The 19,053-nt window shown below is 32.4% G+C and overlaps 1 protein-coding gene across 1 annotated transcript in view; it reads right to left on the reverse strand.

Annotated features, from left to right (window-relative positions):
- sick (sickie) overlaps nt 1-19,053 on the reverse strand; it is a gene marked incomplete at its 3' end in the record, with an annotated part of 277,888 nt that overhangs the window by 173,124 nt on the left and 85,711 nt on the right. The window lies entirely within an intron of this gene.

Here is a 19,053-nt window from a genome sequence, read left to right on the forward strand (position 1 = left end):
AATTATTTAAAGTATGTTTAATAATATTTTGTTTGAGTCACTTCCTACTACACTCGTATTTTAATACATTTAGCGATTTAACACGTCAAGACGAGGTATCGATCGCCGCGTTTTCCCCATTTTCCGACGATTTCCACGGGTTTTTGGTCGAAATTTATATAAAAGTCGGTGTATAAACGTTTACAAAACATGTTTAAGGCGTTGGATTGGATTTTTTTGTGGTATTTTAATAGAAAAACGCGATTTTCGCGACCACAAAGGCCGCGTAGACACCCGCGTGAAGTTGGTACGATTTTGCGAAATGTTAGGTTAGGTTGCACGGTACTTGTGGCTTACTCACATTGGTAAAGTCGGTATTAGACGGATGAATTGCTAAGGGGTGTAAAAAAAATAACAATTTGATGTGCCCTTTACAAAAAGTTGTCAAGCATAGTTTAATTCTTATACGAATTTTACGAGAGTCGTATTAGAATAACGATGAGAGGGATTAGTTTTAACTCTTAACCCTTAGGCTGCTACGCAGTTTTTCAAGAATCTAATCAGAAATCCTATTGTTAATACATTAAAAAAATATTTTATCGAATACGTTGTTTTCCAAACACACTACTGTTTTAACAATTAATAGCAATTCCAAGAAAATTCTTCCATTTCATCAATCTCTAATTCAAGCCCAGTGGAGTGAGCAAGATAGACAACTCGTGCTGCCCGAATCACATTTTCGTAAGACATGGCATGACCAAATACTTAAAGATGGACATGTCAAAAGTCAGAATAATCGGCGCGCGTGCATGAGAAGATGTATGAACGTAGAGGAAGCGAGATCTGTATGCAAAGATAGAGTGTTGTAGCGTTCTATCCTCTCTGCCTACCCTTACGGGGAAACGGCGTGATGGTTTGTTGTTGTTGTAGTTGTAATTATGCTTTATTATTTTAATACTCTGTTTTATCATTTGTGTTTATTGTAAAAAAAAGAAATAAAAAAAAAAAAGGCTGCGCCGAAAAGATCCTCTTAACCGACTTTTCTATATCTACCGGTTTCAAAACGTACATGTCTCTTTGTCAGGACGTTTGATTTGTTAAAAAAAGAATCCCCTCCCTCTTTTTTCAACTATTTCTCCCACAGTAAAAATATTTTCATAACCTAATCAGTGCACGTAAAGGTCGCTTATTAAAATGCATGTAATGTTGGTTTTATATTTTTTGCAACAACTATGGTGAAGGTGTATAGTGGGTTTTGCATGTTGGTTTAGTTGGTGTCCCGACGAAAAGATGGGTACGTCTTGAAACCGGGAGACATAGAAAAGTCGGTAAGTGGTTATATAGAAATTATATAATATTTAGTAAAATGTTTGACCGCAAAGTCTATGCTTTAAATGTTAACAATAATTCATTATTATTAAAAAACATATCTGTGTGTTGGATTATCACACCCTCATACAAAATATAATTTTAGGTACCTATATACTCATAATAATAAAACATCTGTATTCATCAGTCAATAGAGATACACGCTACAGCAGACACGCGTTAATATTTCTCCGTACCTCACCGACCTCCAAAGTGGTGACCCCGACGTGATCTGAACACGCTACCTTAATCAAAAATTAAAATAGTTTTGTTGACATTATTTTTCTCAAAATTTTCAATATTTTTTATGCTACTAAAAAGTTCGAAAAAAATATTTTTTTACTCGAGAGAATTTTATAGACCCTTAATATTAACAAATTACAACTGGGATGGAGAATACCTTAAATAAGGGAATATGGAAATCTAGGCGTTTACAGGGCTTATGACCTGTCATTGGTTGGTTTCCACTTTTCACACTGTGTAACATTTACCATTTTGCCTATGTTTGAACATCCATATTTCTTCAATTCTTCCATTTGTTGATTTTAGTGAAGAAATATGGATGTTCAAACACGGGCAAAATGGTGAATGTTACACAGTGTGAAAAGTGGCCACTTAAACCAGCCAATGACAGGTCATAAGCCCTGTAAATGCCAAGACTTCCATATTACCTTATTTAAGGTATTCTCCATCCTTGTTGTAATTTGTTAATCTTAATGACTCCCGAGGGGGTGAAATCCAGTCTTTAGTCTACGAACATTTGGACAAACTCAAATATTGTAAGACCCTTAATACTTTAAAATTGTAATAAAAAGTGACATTTGCCTATTGTATGAACTGGTGAAAAATAGTGTTTTGTTAATTTCATATTATATTTGATCGTGTAATACGGGCTCACGCACATATCGTCATGATTACTACGTGTGTACACAGACGTCTCACTTACACAAGCATAACGTCCCCTCTCTGTAGAAGTTAGGGGTGAACCGTGGCCGCCTCACACCGGGACTTTAGACGGTAAATTTGTAAGCATAAATTAATATGCAAAATATCTGTTTGTTTTTAAACGATACGCTTACCATATGCTACGCTTTATTAAGCCAGTAGAAACTGCTAAACCCTTTTAAAATTTATTTTTACTATAGCAAAAAGAGTAAAATAAGTTATTGTACTAGATAATACATTACATAGTTGGATAATTTATGTAGTGCCATTTTTAAAAATCGCTTCAAGGGCGCTGTACAATAAACAACTATCCCGACACGTTTTGCAGAAACAGAGAGCATTGACGGTTGAGATTTTAGCTCTCCGTTTCCAATTATGATCTATTTCATTACAAAAAAGGAGCTAGATTACAGGACGTCTTGCAGCTACAGGCCACATGAACGGTATGAATCTAGCCTCTATTTATATTATATTTTATCACTTTTTCACCATACTTTGAATAATTAAACTTCGCCTGTTCTGAGAGAGCTCTTCCAACCTCTATCACAACATGGACTATCACTTCGTTCTAGTAACAAGGAACCCTTTTAATACTCTTTCAACGCTCTAATTTTCTTGCCCCCTCTTTCACAGTAGGTAGTAGCTGCTCGATCGTGGTATAATCTACTCACTAATGTTAAGAGACGCCCCTTCTTTATTTACATTTAAATCAATATTAAAATGTCACTATCTAAATGTTTGAGTTGTTCCTTTCTCCTTCTTATTTCCTTCTATCCCCTTTCTACTCCTCTCTTCATAGTATACTGTAAATTTTTAGTGTGTTTTTGTTTTAAATTTTTGTCTAAAATAATAGATTCTGCATAATTACCTAGAATATGGCCATGTATTTGTAATTTTCTCAAACTGTACGGTTTGGGTAAGTAAGAAGAAATTGCCTTAAGGCAATATGCTCGCCCTTATATGTATATAAAGTGTTAAATAAAAAATATTTAAAAAAACATTATCTTTAAATAGACTTTGAAAGTGTTTTAATGAAAATAAAGCAAAATATATATTTATGTGAAAAGTACAAATTTTGTTAAGTTCATAAAATTTACTAACTGTTTACGCAAAAACATTGACAAATAAATCTTATTTTAGTAAAAAAAAAATTTCATAGTTCTTGGACTGGTATCTGAAGTGCAAGACTGATCATATTATTTTCATGTAACAAAAAATATCAAGATACGCTGCGATTTATGTACCAATGCAGTGCCCTATGAACCAATAGGTGTGGAGAAAGGATAGTAATGAAGATAAAAAAAAAACGATCCATAAATACACCAGTAGCGAATGGTGATTTTATTTACAGGTATGCTATAAAAAAATATCATATATTTGTACCTACATAGGAGGTACATAATATAATAAATGAAATAAATAAATAATGTAAGTAATATATACTATAAATTGATATTTTTCTGTGGTTCTGTGTGATACAACAACTCTCATCCATGAAATCAACTCAAACGATGTAACTTCGTGATATAATTTATTATATATATATATATATAATTCATTGAAAAATAAATAAAAAATACCACTATGAATTCAGACGATATTAGGTATTCAATTGAAATGTCAACTGACCGAATTGTTCTAGTAATTAATAGTGCTAAAAATGGCCGCGTGGAGCGCTATATATCCTGCAATATGACGCATGAAAGTAATTATGGTCTTATGTCAAAAGTAGCATCGCAAAAAAATAGTCCTTATGAAACAATGTTTGAAATACTGTTTTCCAAATCAAGAATCTTCAAATATTTTGTGTAATCTGCAAGTTTAACCTAGGAGAAAAAACCCGCACTGGGGTTAATACATTCAAAATATAGTATACTTATTTGTATGGAAAAATAAGCCGGAATAATCGGCTAGTTTCTTGGCTCACCGCAGGCGCTGGGCGCGCTTTATTAGTATTTATATTTATATTAGGATAAAAATACAAACGGTGGAAATGATTTAAAATACATGGTACTTATTTTTTTCTTCTGTAAATAAAGTTAAAATAAAACATTATTTTGCTTAGTCAAATTCAATGGTAAGCTGCGCATAATCGCTTCTATACACGGTTCGCCCCCGATATACATGTGTTCCAGGCCACATATTTCATTGTGTTATATTTAGTTATAAAGGTGTGATACACTTGAGTTGTTTATATGTTTTTCTTAATACTTAAAAAAAAAATATATTTTAGTCCCGGATTGAGTTGTAGTAACTCCTGCGCCGCGATTATGAACGCTCATCGGTACATATCGAGACGGTATAAACTAACATCGATATTTTGTTACGAATATGTGTTTATTTGTATGAAAATTCAAAGTATCTTCGTAGGTAACCTGTAATCGAACATGTTTGGAAAAAAAAATATTTTTTGTTAAATACTTCGTATTACATGATTTATAAATAAAAGAAAAAAAGGTAGTGAAAAATAAGAAGAACGAATTATTTATTAAATAAAACATAAAAAATAATAAATATTTAAACTGCCTTGGTTTTCAAATAATGCTACATACCACGCACCTATGGCCCGCATGTGTCAGGAGTATAATATATACTGCCGAAACAATAAAATTGTCATTTTCCATGATACTCTCTCAGCTTTTGCGAATAATCTCTTAAGAATAAATCTTATTTTATAAGTACACACGTACAGCTTGCATTGTATCAAAAAATATTCAAAATATGTAAAACATCTTAATATATAAATCTATTTCGTGTAATTCTATAATTAAAAATATATATGCATGTAAAATTGTATCGCTTTCAAATTGTATGTTTTCAAGTATGTATCTTGGTTGAATTACCCAATAAAAATATTTTAAAAAAACATAATTTTAGGTAACAAAAGCAAAATCAAAGAAAAAAAAGAGTAAAAAATGCTCGAAAACGGTAAACATTTTACTGAAAACGATTAAGGGTGTTCTATTATCACATTTTTTTGCCTAGAGTCTTTGGCTACCAGTATATTAGTTATTTTTTATCAATAATACTTTGAGTGTGATCAGCAAATCACATGACTTTACTAATATGTTCACAGTTAAAGCACTCTATTGATCACTTGTCCGTCCTCTTTTAGATTATGCCCCGTCGAGTGCTTTTGCACACATAAAGCAGAAGGTATTGAAGATTTAAATGGATTGTACCCAGATAAAAAATATTAAAAAAAATCAGGTGAGATTATTTCCACGTGTAGACCGTCCTCAACCGCGGGAAAACCGGAAAAGCTTTTAGCGTTGATGTCTCAAGTGAAAAATAGACAACGCTATGCATCGGAAAGAGACAGAATTAAAAGTTTCGTAGCGCGGCCTGCAACCGGACCGCATCCAATATACTATGATCATTTTCTTGAAAGTTTTGACGTTTATATTATTGTCATGTCTGTATAAGTGTACGTGTATATGTACATAGATGTTTTGTATATGTATATGTAAGGGTTAATGACGTAAACGTACGAGTAGTAGTGACAAAATGCATTGGGGTAGATGAGACACTTTTCCTGGAAAAACACGGGTACTTTTTATTATTTTATAGTTTCCTCATATTAAAAAAAAACCCATGCGTTATGTCCTAGGTTCGATTCCATATTGAGTCTTAAAAAAGTGAATGTCATAAGCATTCCCCTTACTGCAAACAATAGTGCATAGGGTACTGCATTGGTGAATCAAATGCAGTGTAGTTCAAACTTCTGTTACGTTAAGGTAAAATAATTTGTCTTTTTTGTGTCCAGTTCTGTGTAAGAAATAGAACCAGGACCCAGGACGAGTGCTTTCGACTCGATAGCTGATGTCAGATAAAAATCCTGAAAAAGGAAGTCTCGCAGAGATAAGTCCGACTCGTTGTGTAGTGGTTGGTGCATTCGCCTACCATTATTGACCAGAATAAGGAAGTTCAGTCCTACGGGAAATTGGATATGAAAAATGTTTTCTTACGCGCGGTAAAAATTAGAGCACTTAATTGAACGACAAAATTTCTTGAAATGTGTGAAATAAAAAAAACGAACTTCTTTGAACGTCACTAGTTCATACGAATCAACCAACGATAAGGGAGTTGCGAAATATTAAATCAAACGTAAATCGACTGACTAATCAGGAAAACTGACCGAGAAGAAGCGGAAGAGAACTTGAGACGTCACACGCAGAGTAATTTCAGAAATACAAAACGATGAAAGAGAATTGCATTATTAACAAATTTGTTTAATTATTTTTATTGTGTCCTCATGTCATCTTTATTTGTAAAAAGTCAGACACAACTTATGTTAGCACTCAATATACATTACACACAATACTGTATTCTTCATTATTTAGGGCATTAAGTCCTGTACATTTTGAACCCAAAGATTTGCACACAGGTACATTAATTTTATGTCTGCTCTTTGGTAAAAGTAATGCATAAGGAAACCGAGTGGAAATAAGTCCGCGTCGTTGTGTAGCGGTTGACGTGTTCGTCTGCTATTTTCGAGGTGGTGGATTCGAATCCTGGCAAGGTGGACGAGAAACGTTTATTTCAAACCGCCATAGTCAAAGAAGAAATCAAGTGGAGGAGAATCCATTTTGTAAAAAAACACTAGGACAGAGACATGCAAATGTCCTTCCCCCTAAACTGTCTAAACTCGTACTTCAAAGACACCACAGAAAAAAATAATTTAAGACTCTTTTCTATGTAAGATTTTTTTGTTTTAATATATTACAAACAAACCAACACGATTGAACGCCATATCACTCTATCGTGGCATACATACCTCGCTTCCTCTACATTCATACATCTTCTCACGCACGCACCCCGATTATTCATACTCTTGACATGTTCACCTTCGAGTATTTGATGGACTTGATCGTGCCATGTCTTTCTCGGTCTTCCTCGTTTTCTGCATCCATCAACATTCGCATCGCAGATTCTTTTAGCCGTTCTTTCGCTGTCCATTCGCCCTACATGTCCAATCCAACGCAGCACCCCTTTCTTGATTCTGTCGATAATGCATGTCTCAGCCTTACACACTTCACGGATCTCGACATTTGTGCACCTATCATACATCGTTTTACAACACATTCGCCTGAGGGATCGCATTTCGATAGCATTCATCCCACTTTTATCATCATTTTTCCAATTCCATGCTTCGCTCCCCTACATTAGAGTTAGCACTAGAACTCTGTTGTTAACTGCTAGTTGCGAGTTATCCTGCGAAAAAAAATTGTTTGCCAAAGTAGATTTCAGTGCACATATTACATATATCAATATATTTAATATATTAGTAATAAGAAATGTGAACAAAGGAAATAAAGTAAATAAAAGTTATAAAGTTTATATTTGAAGCACTAACTTAGTGGTTATTCAATATAATAATAAAATAAAATAAAAAAAACAACTTTGTTTTTAACCACTAATTTTTATTTTTCACCGACCGGTTTCAAAGCAAACAAGCTTCTTTGTCAAGGTTTACGTAACTAATGAATTGATTCCTTTTTATTATATTTCTATCATGTTCACTAAATACTACACGTGGACCCAATAAATCAAGTGTTTTTTTCTTACACGGGTGGTAATTTGATATAATTATTTTCGAAGTAAGACAGGAGAGGACTAAAATAAATATTGTTTATTTGGTTATTAATTATTGTTTTCTTATTATGAATCGCTTTTTTAATTTCTAAGATTTCTAAGTTGTCTAATTTTAATATATTTATATTCGACTCGCACAGTAAATAAAGCAAACCCACGTAAACAATGGAGGTGGATTCTTTTTATAAATGATTTTTTTTCAAAATAATTATTAAATTCCCTACCATCAAACATCAAACCGGCTTTCTACTAAGTTAGTGCTTCAAATATAAACTTTATAACTTTTATTTACTTTATTTCCTTTGTTCACATTTCTTATTACTAATATATTAAATATATTGATATATGTAATATGTGCACTGAAATCTACTTTGGCAAACAATTTTTTTTCGCAGGATAACTCGCAACTAGCAGTTAACAACAGAGTTCTAGTGCTAACTCTAATGTAGGGGAGCGAAGCATGGAATTGGAAAAATGATGATAAAAGTGGGATGAATGCTATCGAAATGCGATCCCTCAGGCGAATGTGTCCATTATTTATTATAGGAGCAAAAATTCATTAACATTTTCTTGTATACCCACAAACATGCCATGCCTTTGTGGGATTTTTTTGTTAATTTTTTACTATTAATATGTATTTCATTGCTATGTAATTATGCTTTATTTGTTTAATACTATGTTTTATCTCTTATGTATATTGTTATTTAATAATATATATATTAAAAAGCCGCTAAAATAACGTTTTGATATAATCGCAAAAACATTAACTTAAAAATTTTCTTAAATACTGTAAACTTTCTTATTAGAGTTAAGTTGGGGGCGGTTCTACCCCTGCATTTCTCACAGCTGCAGTTAATGCGCACTTTCTGCCAATCTCTCGTATATTTATTTAACTTTGTTTGTATATTCCAATTCTCGTTGGATATATTGCCAGAACGCGAGAAGGGCGCAAATAATAATAGGAAAAGTTTTCCAGTTAATCTGCGCAGTATTTTGTAACATTTTTTTGCAATAAAATACATTGTAAAATGACGTAAATCTAATTATTTAAAAAATAAAAGTACTGTTTCTTTGTCAAGGCTTAAAAATAACCTTCATTGTATTTTTAAGAAAATCAACAGGCTTATGAAAGCCCTAATGAAAAAAATATTTTAAAAGTTCCCTTTCCGCACCTAATAGTGCATAGGACACTGTATTGGTACACCAATCGCAGCGTATCTTGATCATGTTTGTTACATGAAGGTAAGATGATCAGTCTCACGCTTCAGCTACCAGTCAAGGGACAGGAGGGTGATATATTCTGGTGTGAAAACACCTTTTCAAATAAATATTTCATTTCAAACATGTCGGGAATCGAACCCGAGACCTCTTTCTTGGTAGGCAAACGCGCTGACCATTACACCGCGAGGAAACCATGTTTAGTTTAATTTTAACCCGTCGCCATTGCTTATGTTATTTGGGTGTTAGTGTATTACACACTACAAAAATAAAAATGACACGAATCGTGCCTGCTGCCGACTGCGACACGGTGCAAATTACTAGTACATTAACACATTATTATATTTTCTACGAAATTCACATATATTTATTGAAAATGCACAGTTACGTACCGCATTCTGGCGGTCCTATTTTTAGTCACTTTTTCCAACAAATCCGGCGTAATTTTGCGTCAAAAACTATCCCTAAAACTCTTCCCAGATTGATATTATTAATGTTGTAATCGAATAATATAGGTTTTAAGAAATGAATAAAATATTGTTTATGGAATATCCAAATATTTCTGGATTTTATTCAGCAATTAAAAACGCGTTAGACTCCATCAAAATTTAAATACATAAAAATTTAACACCATACTTCCAGAGTGTATTTATGGGGGTGCTAGCGATACTCTACAATATAATATATCCTATGGGGTGAAGCTTCTGTAATTCGATATTTCTATTCAAGGGCACGCGTGCAATAGGACCCATATAACCAATGGGAAACCGCCAGGGGTCGAACTTCGAACCCGTATCGTCCTCCTCACACTCGCTAACGTCTTAGCTCGAACTGCTGGTAAGAATAAAAAAAACCTATTACCGGCGTATTTGAGAGAGAAAGAAAAAAGTGCTTTCTAATAACCTGAATTTGACTTTCAATTTTTGAACAATGTTTTGAGTACGTCCAAATGCTTGCAGACTGGCTCGATTTTCTCCCTAAGGAGTTTTTCATATTAAAATCTGTTGCATCAGAGAGGGAAAACATTTTTGAGAAGGTAATATTATTTATATATATATAGTTGGATAATTTATATAGCGCCATTTTTGTGAAAATCACCTCAAGGGTGCTGTACAATTAATAAATATCCCACTACGTCTTGCAGCTACAGAGTGCATGGACGGTTGGGATTCTAGTTCCTCGTTTTCAATTAAGATCAATCAAAAATTATAACAGATAGGAGCTAGATTACAGGACGTCTTGCAGCTACAGAGCGCATAGACAGTTAGAAATTTAGCCTCCATTTACACATTTTAAAAATTGACAAATAAATTTAGTGTATTAATGATATTTAAAAAATAAAAATATGAATAATAAAAACGAGTAAGATTACAATACGTCTTGCAGCTACTAAGCGCATAGACGATTGGAATTCTAGACCCCATTTACAAAATTTAGGTATTTTAAATAGTAGTAAATTGGTGAAGTGTTCATACCAAGAAGTAAGCAATAAAAAACTAAATAAATCAAACACTGTTTTAACTCATGGTTAACAAAGGGAGATAGATGTCCGAAGAGAAGCTTTGGTAGACAGTAGGTAGATACCGTCGCCATGTGGCCCACTGGCTGTTTGATAATTTCTGGAAACGCACGTGTGTAGTTACTGGGGGATTATGCCTATTGTTCCAACGACTTGGAGTCTAGGCATTTACAGAGCTTATGACCAGCCATGACTGGCGTCTGCAAGCATTTGGACATACTCAAAACATTGTTGAATTAACTACCTAGTAAAAGAAGAAGTCGGCCTCGTGGTGTAACGGTCAGCGTGTTAGCCTGCCATGCAAGAGGTCTCGGGTTCAATTCCCGACTTGGTTGGTGTGAAATATTTATTTGAATGGGTGTTTTCACACTAGAATATTTCGTAGATCATCTTACCTTCATGTAACAAAAATGATCAAGATACGCTGCGGTTGGAGTACCAATGCAGTGCCCTATGCACCAATAGGTGGGGAAAGGGAACGAGGATGATGATGAAAAGAAGAAGTATAAAAAATTGGAAAATTGTTTTCAGGCGTTGCCTAGTAGGTGAATTGCTTCAGCCGGATGAATCTCACCTACATGAGCCATTTTGCAAAATATGAGTTCTGTAGCTAAATAATTGGGTTCAAATTAACGTTTTTTTGCTCTCCTGCAAAGTTGCACTTTTGCAGTTATACTCTTACGTCCGTCCATCAAAGATATTAATTAATATGTTTATCCTCGTTGGTGTCGATTCTTGAGAATTTGCTCTAAAAACCTCTACGGAACGATATTACGTCTTTATTTCTTGGCTCTTGGGCGCGGTCTGACTTTTCATCGCACAAAAATATTCTTATATTTTCTCCCTGATTTTTCCACACTATAGATATCCACTATTTATTTAAATCTTCAAGTATCTGTGCATCTAGCCCTTCGTTTTCAAAACTGACATTTTTGTCAGAATTTCATTCGACCTCAAATTTTACTTATTTATCGCTTATATTTAAAATAGGCTGTTAAGAAAAAAACTGGCCACCTCAAAACGATTAAAAAAATTGTGTGGGTGACCCACATGATAAAGTTTTCAGCTCTTTCACTTCACGAAAGTCAACAGATGGAAGAGTTGAGGAAATGTGGATGTTCAAACAAAGGCAGAATGGTGAATATTACAGTGTGTAAAGTGGCCACTTAAACCAGCCAATGACAGGTCATAAGCCCTGTAAATGCCTAGACTCCCATATTCCCTTCTCAAAAATGTTTTCCCTCTCTGTTGCAACAGATTTCAATTTTTGTTTTATGTGTTTTTTAAATGAATTTTTAAATGCACTGCACCATAGATTTCAAAATGTATTGTACGAGTAGATTTAGTATACCCACGCACAGGGCCTACGTGGGATTTTTTGTTTTTATATAAACAAAGTGATATATATTATGTTATAAAAATGTAACAAATGTAAACAAAAAAAATATCAATAATAAAAAAAAAATGCTCATTCATAACGAGAATCGATCAAGAAAAAACAGAAGCCTTCTAACCAACTGTGCCACGGCGCCTGTCTTACACTTTAAGTGCTAGTCCAGGAAAAATAAAACATTGCAGTTTAAAATAAGCATTTTAACACCCAACCCGTACATGTCAAAACACAAAAAAAGTTGAAAAAAATGGCTACCCGGAAACCGGAAATCTATCACAACACATGATAACGCTATAATTGATTGGTTTACATGATCTTATGACGTTTCAAAGTAGTTCATTTTAATTAAGAAGTCTTTATGGGCATTTTTTCCAATTTATTTTAAAGCTTAATTTTAGGATGTATTTTTCTAAAGTGTATTTTGTAATTATATTTCTATGCAAATAATATATGTATGGAAAAAAAAATGTTGATTCATATAAATAAGTAACGTCGTTCAAAGTAGTTCGTTTTTATAAAAATATTTTTACTAATTTCTTCGAACATTTTAAAGAATTTTTGCAGTACAGTCTTGACCACTACACCACGGCGGCCTCCGTGGTGTAGTGATCAAGACTCTCGACTCACGCACGGTAGGTTCCGGGTTCGATTCTCGGTGAGAACACAAAAAAATAAATATGATTTTTCTCAAGCCTGGGTGTTCTGTGATGCAATTCACCCCTATAATTGGGCCTTCTGGCCTGTTGTGGTGCAAAAAAAAAACAATAAAAACAAAAAAAAAAATCAAATACTAATTTTTACCGCGCGCAAGAAAACAATTTTAGTATCCAATTTCCCGTAGGGATAAAGTTACTCATTGAATGTAGAATGTATAGGTACGGTGTGCGGTGTTAGGATAACTTCCCCCAAGGTACGGAATATATCAGGATATAGGAATATTGCAGGATGAAAGGAATTCCTTAAGGAAGAATAAAGAACGGGGGAGAAGGATATTGAGATCAAGGGTGAGATTTGAATATCTGACTACCTAGCACCCACTACATCCTTAAATCCCCGTTGTTTAGAATATAAACTGTTTTAAATTTCCCGCCTCCGGGTCGAAAAATATCGTTCTGAGTGTTAAAATATCGTCCTGAGTGTTAAAATATCGTTCTGAGTGTTAAAAATATATTTCTTGAGTGGCAAAATATAATTCTGAATTGAAAAAAAAAACAAAAAATGAAAACTTCGCACATTGGCATAGTGCAAAGTCAACTCGAATATAGCTAACATGTTTTTATACTTTTAAACTACTTTTCATTACTTACAATATATTGCTGCTCTTACTATAATGTGCAATTAATTTTGAAGATGTTTTTTAAATTGACTTAAATTTACTGTCTTATATTTCACCTAAAGATTTTTCTCATCGTTTCTTTGAACCCCTAAAATATGTATGTGTATATTTATGTTTTTCCTTTTTTTTGAATGTTATAACTATTTTATTTTATTTTTACATCTGAGTATGTTTTTCACTCTTTATTTTAATTCTTAACTTTTAATTACTTTTACAATTTTTTTTCATTTTTAATATTATTTCCATTTGTAAATACTAACGACAAACTACAAACTTTAAAATAACTTTTTTTACTTAAATTTAAATTTCCATTTATGTTTTTTTTCCTTCTCTTTTTTGTACTTTAATTAATAACCTTACATATTTATTTATTTATTAATTACATTATGCATACATTTGTTAAGGACAGAGACACAGTTTATAGCGACACAATCAGGAACGACCCATGTCTGTGAACTTGCTCCGACTCGCTAGAAAATCCGTGTTGAGTCGGGGCACTTGTAATGCATTCATAACCATACATTCACACACATATATACATATATATTCGCAAATACATATTTATATTATATTTTATACATACATATACATATATATTAAGTTTATACACATCATTATACTTTATAGATTATTACATTAATTATAATTACTTTATAATATGGAAACTTCACTGGTCCATTAGAGTTAAGTCTAACTGTGTAAAATATAAAACTTTGTAACTGTACTGTATGTTTCCTAAATAAAAGAAAATAAAAAAATAAAAAAATAGCTAGGTTATATCGTCGGGTCAATGTCAAAGTCGCGAATGTGTAAAAACATCTAAAAATCGTATGTTTTTTTAAAGTACGTATCTTTGTTGATTTACCTAATAATTAAAAATATTTTATATAGCCTTTTTAATAGCCTTGAGAATATTTGACTTGGAAAAAAAAAATACGTCTATCCAAATGTACTCTTTATAGAGTCGGTGTAATCTAAGAAAGGAGTTCTGGGTTGGTCTGGACATTGGAACGAATGGACAGTGAAAGAACGGTTCATCTTTTTATTTTTATTTTTATACCAACCATACTTCTAAACAATGTTCCTATATTTTATTTCTTCATATTGTATGTTTTTAAATTTATATTATTTATATACTCATCTTCTTTTTTTATACCAACTTTACTTCTTAACTTACTTTATTTTTTGATATGCTGTTTTTTTTTTTTTTTCTTTCTTTAAATATGCTTTTTGCTATACAACATACATTAATTTTTTTATTATGACTTTAAATATGTTTCTTACTATGTATTCTGTTTTTATTTCGCATTTTACTGAGTTTCAAAATATTTTTATAGACATATTTATATATTTTCATGTTTTTTTTTTTTTTTTTACTATGTTTTCACTGCATTTATTACTTTTTTTTTATAATTTATTTTTTTTTGCTACGTTTTTTTTACCACATTTTTACTATGTTTTTACCACATTTTTACTATGTTTTTACTACAATTTTACTATGTTTTTACTACAATTTTACTATGTTTTTATTACATTTTACTATGTTTTTACTACATTTTTTACCATGTTTTTACTCCATTTTTTACTTTGTTTTTCACTTTGTCCTGTATCTTTATAACTGTTTCTATAAATTGATTACTGTTTCTTATATTTTTTGACTGTTTTAGAACGGGGTAAATAACCCTAGTTAGACAGTCAAAGCCACTTTACATAAATTATAATTTTGTGTATGTAATATAATGATAATAAATAAATAAATAAATAATAAATAAATAACACTGTTCAATTTTTTATTGTTTTAAATTGTGTTTTTTAAATTTTATGTTCATATATACTATTGTTTTATATGAATTCTACTACTACTACTACCATCACGCCATTTCCCCGTAGGGGTAGGCAGAGAGAATGGACCGCCACACACGTCTATCCTGGCATACAATCCTAGCCTCTTCCACATTCATACATCTTGTCATACATGCCCTTCGGTTCTGTCTGCTTTTGACATGCCAGACTTAAGATTTTGGTTTATCTGATCATGCCGCGTCTTCCTTGGTCGTCCTCGTCTCACGTTGCCGTTCATTTTTGCCATATATACTTGTTTTACCATTCTCTCGTCGTCCGTTCGTTCTACGTGACCAAACCATCTCAGAGACCCTTTCTTAATCTTATCACTTATGCTTGTCTCAGATTTACACTCTCGCCTGATTTCATCATTCGTATGAATTCCGTGTATGTGAAAGCCTTATGGGCGTGAAAAATTAATAAAAATAAATAAAAAAGATTTAAAAGATTTTAAAGATTAAAAAAGATTTACGATGCGGATGTTGATGGGTGCAAACATTGAGGAAGACCGAGAATGAAACGTTGTGATAAAATCAAACAAATATTTGAAGGTGGGACATGTCAAAAGTCGAAATAATCGGCGCGTGTGCATGAGAAGATGTATAAATGAAGAGGAAGCGAGGTCTGTATGCAAAGAGAGAGTGATAGGCCCTACCTCTACGAGGAAACAGCGTGATGGTGTTTTTGTTTGTTTTCGAGATAAAACAGCTCGTTTTCGTTGGAGGCTATCGGCGTGGAAAAGAGAGTGATCTGTTTTAAAACCCGTGTTTTATAAACGTTGCGTTCATTAGCGTTCTATCCCCTCTGTCTACCCTTTCGGAGAAACAGCGTGCATTTTTTTTATTTGTGTAATCTAAGGATAGTCAGCCTCGTAGTGTAAAAATCAGCATGTTTGCCTGCCATGCAAGAGGTCTCGGGATCGATTCCCGACATGATTGATATGAAATATTTAAAAAAAAAGTGTTTTCACACTAGAATATTTCACAGTCCCTAGACTGGTACCTGAAGCGTAAGACTGGTACTGATTATCTTACATTTATGCAACAGAAATGATTAAGATACGCCGCGATTGGTTACCAATGCAGTGCCCTATGCACCATTAGGTGCGGAAAGGGAAAGATGATGATGAATCTAAGGATTAGAAAGATGATTGTTTTTTTTTTGGTGGGTTGAATTCGATTCTAAATCCCAATTCTAAAAACATATGTAGATTTAAACAAGGTTTTCTAAAAATACGGACAAATTAAAATTTATAGCGTCTCTGGATTGCAAGATGGATGACATCCGGATTCAACCCAATAGGATTAAGGTATCACTTACTTATTCTCGGCTAAGCTATTTTAAGAGGTATTTAAAGGAGACTGACGCCTAGAACCTAGACCGATTTAACCTCATTATCAAGATCTTATTTTAGCCAATAATATTTTGTGAGAAAAGTGACACTGAAACAGGAAAGTTGAATTAAAATGAAATTGCGGGTTATTCCCATATTTTCTCCCTGGATTATAACACTAGAGCGATGACTTTTTTACATATTATAGATATATCGTGGGCATACAAGAGAAGTTGACCAAGTGACAAAATCAATTATGTTCAGGGAGCCATTTTAGTGTTTTTCTAGAGTTTAATTGCTTCTCAAAGATCATTCCATTAATTTATTGTTGTCATTATTTCGTATTTACTGCATTTTGTGGTTACCTTCCGTACTCGTACTGTATGGGACTCGTCGCACATTATTCATTCGATGTGTATCAGTTAAATTTTAAAATAAAATGCTTTTTTTTTTTCAGAATACGGTTTTGAAATTTAACATACTTTAAAAAAAAAATACAATTTATATCATTTCGTCATTTGAATTTTAACAAAAAGGTTTCTAACTTTTTACTAAGCTCTTTATTGTACCATTTTTAATACAATTTACAAGTTTTAAGCAATTATTTTTTTAATACTTACGCACCCACACACACGCACCCTCTCCCTCATTCATTCCCACACGCACATGTATCCTCTCCCTCATTCATTCACGCATACACACATTCACATACACATAAAATAAATAAAATAAATAAAATAAAAAAAATTAAAATGAATACAAACGTCACACAAATACAATTACTAAACTTCTTTTCTTATATATTATGTGTCATTATATTTACAGTGGATTTTTTAATTGGCTTTAGTATTGTTAAGATTTTTCTAATTATTTTGTTTATGTAATAGCTGTAAAAATCCCAAATAAAATAAAATAAATAAATAAACGTATTTCAAAAACATCATCACTTTTAAATAAAATCGGTCCATCATCGACCAATTACAGCGCGAATTCGCCAGTAATGCGGATGCATGTACTCGCGACCCAGTGTGCTAACAACATCGATGTCTTTAGCGTGAGTCTTGTAAATTTTAAAGATCAATGTATATGTTCCTTATCAAATAGAACTTAATATTCTGTTCATATTGTATTCTATAACATTATGTACCTAGCTGCTTTAAACCTTTAACTGCATTTCTTTAGATTTTTTTTTATTTTTTTAAAACCAACTCACTTCTAAACACAGTTCTATATTTTATCACTTTATATTGTATTTTTTTAAATTTATGTTGTTTATATACTCATCTTCTTTTTTTTATACCAACTTTACTTCTAAACAAAACAACTTTATTTATTTTCATGTTCCCAACCGTGTCACCAGAAGTCGAAATCGGCTATTTATAAAATCTTCTAAGAGCAACTTTGGTTTTTATGCCCCAATCCAGAATGTGTAGATTAGTCAATTCATCACACGACTTGGAATTTTCTGGGATAGATCTTCCGGCTTTTCGTAGATCTCTTCGCGACTAAACAGTGTGGGATGAAGTTGGATTGGCATGGTTTAGCTCAAATTTTTTGGTCTTTCGTTTTTTTGAATATATTGCATATAATTATTGTTTTGCCCTTGTTTGTCGTTGCTAAATAGTTTAATGTTCTTTTTGTTCAGTTTCTTGCATTTATGTTTCTACATGTAACTGTTGTAATTGGCTTAGGCCGTATATATATAATAAAATAAATAAACACTGTTCAATCTTTTGTTGCTTTATATTGTATTTTTTAAATTTAATGTTGTTTATATGTATATTTATATTTTATATAACTTTCATGTATGTAAAAGCCTTAGGGGCGTGAAAAATTAATAAAATAAAAAAATTGAAAAACTTGGTCTATTTTGCCTGTAAAATTTGTCATGAAATTTTGCAGGTAAAAGCAATTTGCAAAAAAGGTTAAATAAACACAGAAATACAAAATAAATGAAAAAGAACAAATAATTAAGCAGTGTTACGAAATAATCCAAAGAATTAATTTTATTAATGAACTTTTTATAAAAAAAAAATATCTGTCAAATACAAAATGTACCTATATCAACTTACTATACTAACTACTAACTCTAACCAACTCTTCAATGGTAACTCTTCTATCTACATGTAAAATGTTACTTGGTCAATTCTTTGGATCTTAAATTTACTAATAAAAGTGGATGTGTGTGTTGGTCAGTTTTACTTGTCAAAAATCTGTGAGCTTCTATCAAATGGTCACATATTTTAAAAACTAAGATTTTTTTGGAGCGTCGGATTGACTTGGCATTTTTACCAGTCAAGCATTATGCTAATACGATGTCAAAAAGTCAATAATCTCAATTTCGTCATTTTTGCAAATGTATAACCACGATATATCTCCTATATAACGCCTGCATAACACCTATTCTCCTCTACGGATGCGAATCTTGACACCCCACTAGGGCCCAAAATAGCAAAATTCTGAGTTTTGAGAAAAGATGTCTCAGAAGAATTTTGGGTGTGCGGTGGTTTGACTTTGTGAGGAAT

This window comes from Micrasema longulum, unplaced genomic scaffold, assembly GCF_059751315.1.
Source record: "Micrasema longulum isolate JH-2025_06_02 unplaced genomic scaffold, ASM5975131v1 h1tg002327l, whole genome shotgun sequence".
Taxonomy (NCBI): Eukaryota; Metazoa; Arthropoda; class Insecta; order Trichoptera; family Brachycentridae; genus Micrasema; species Micrasema longulum.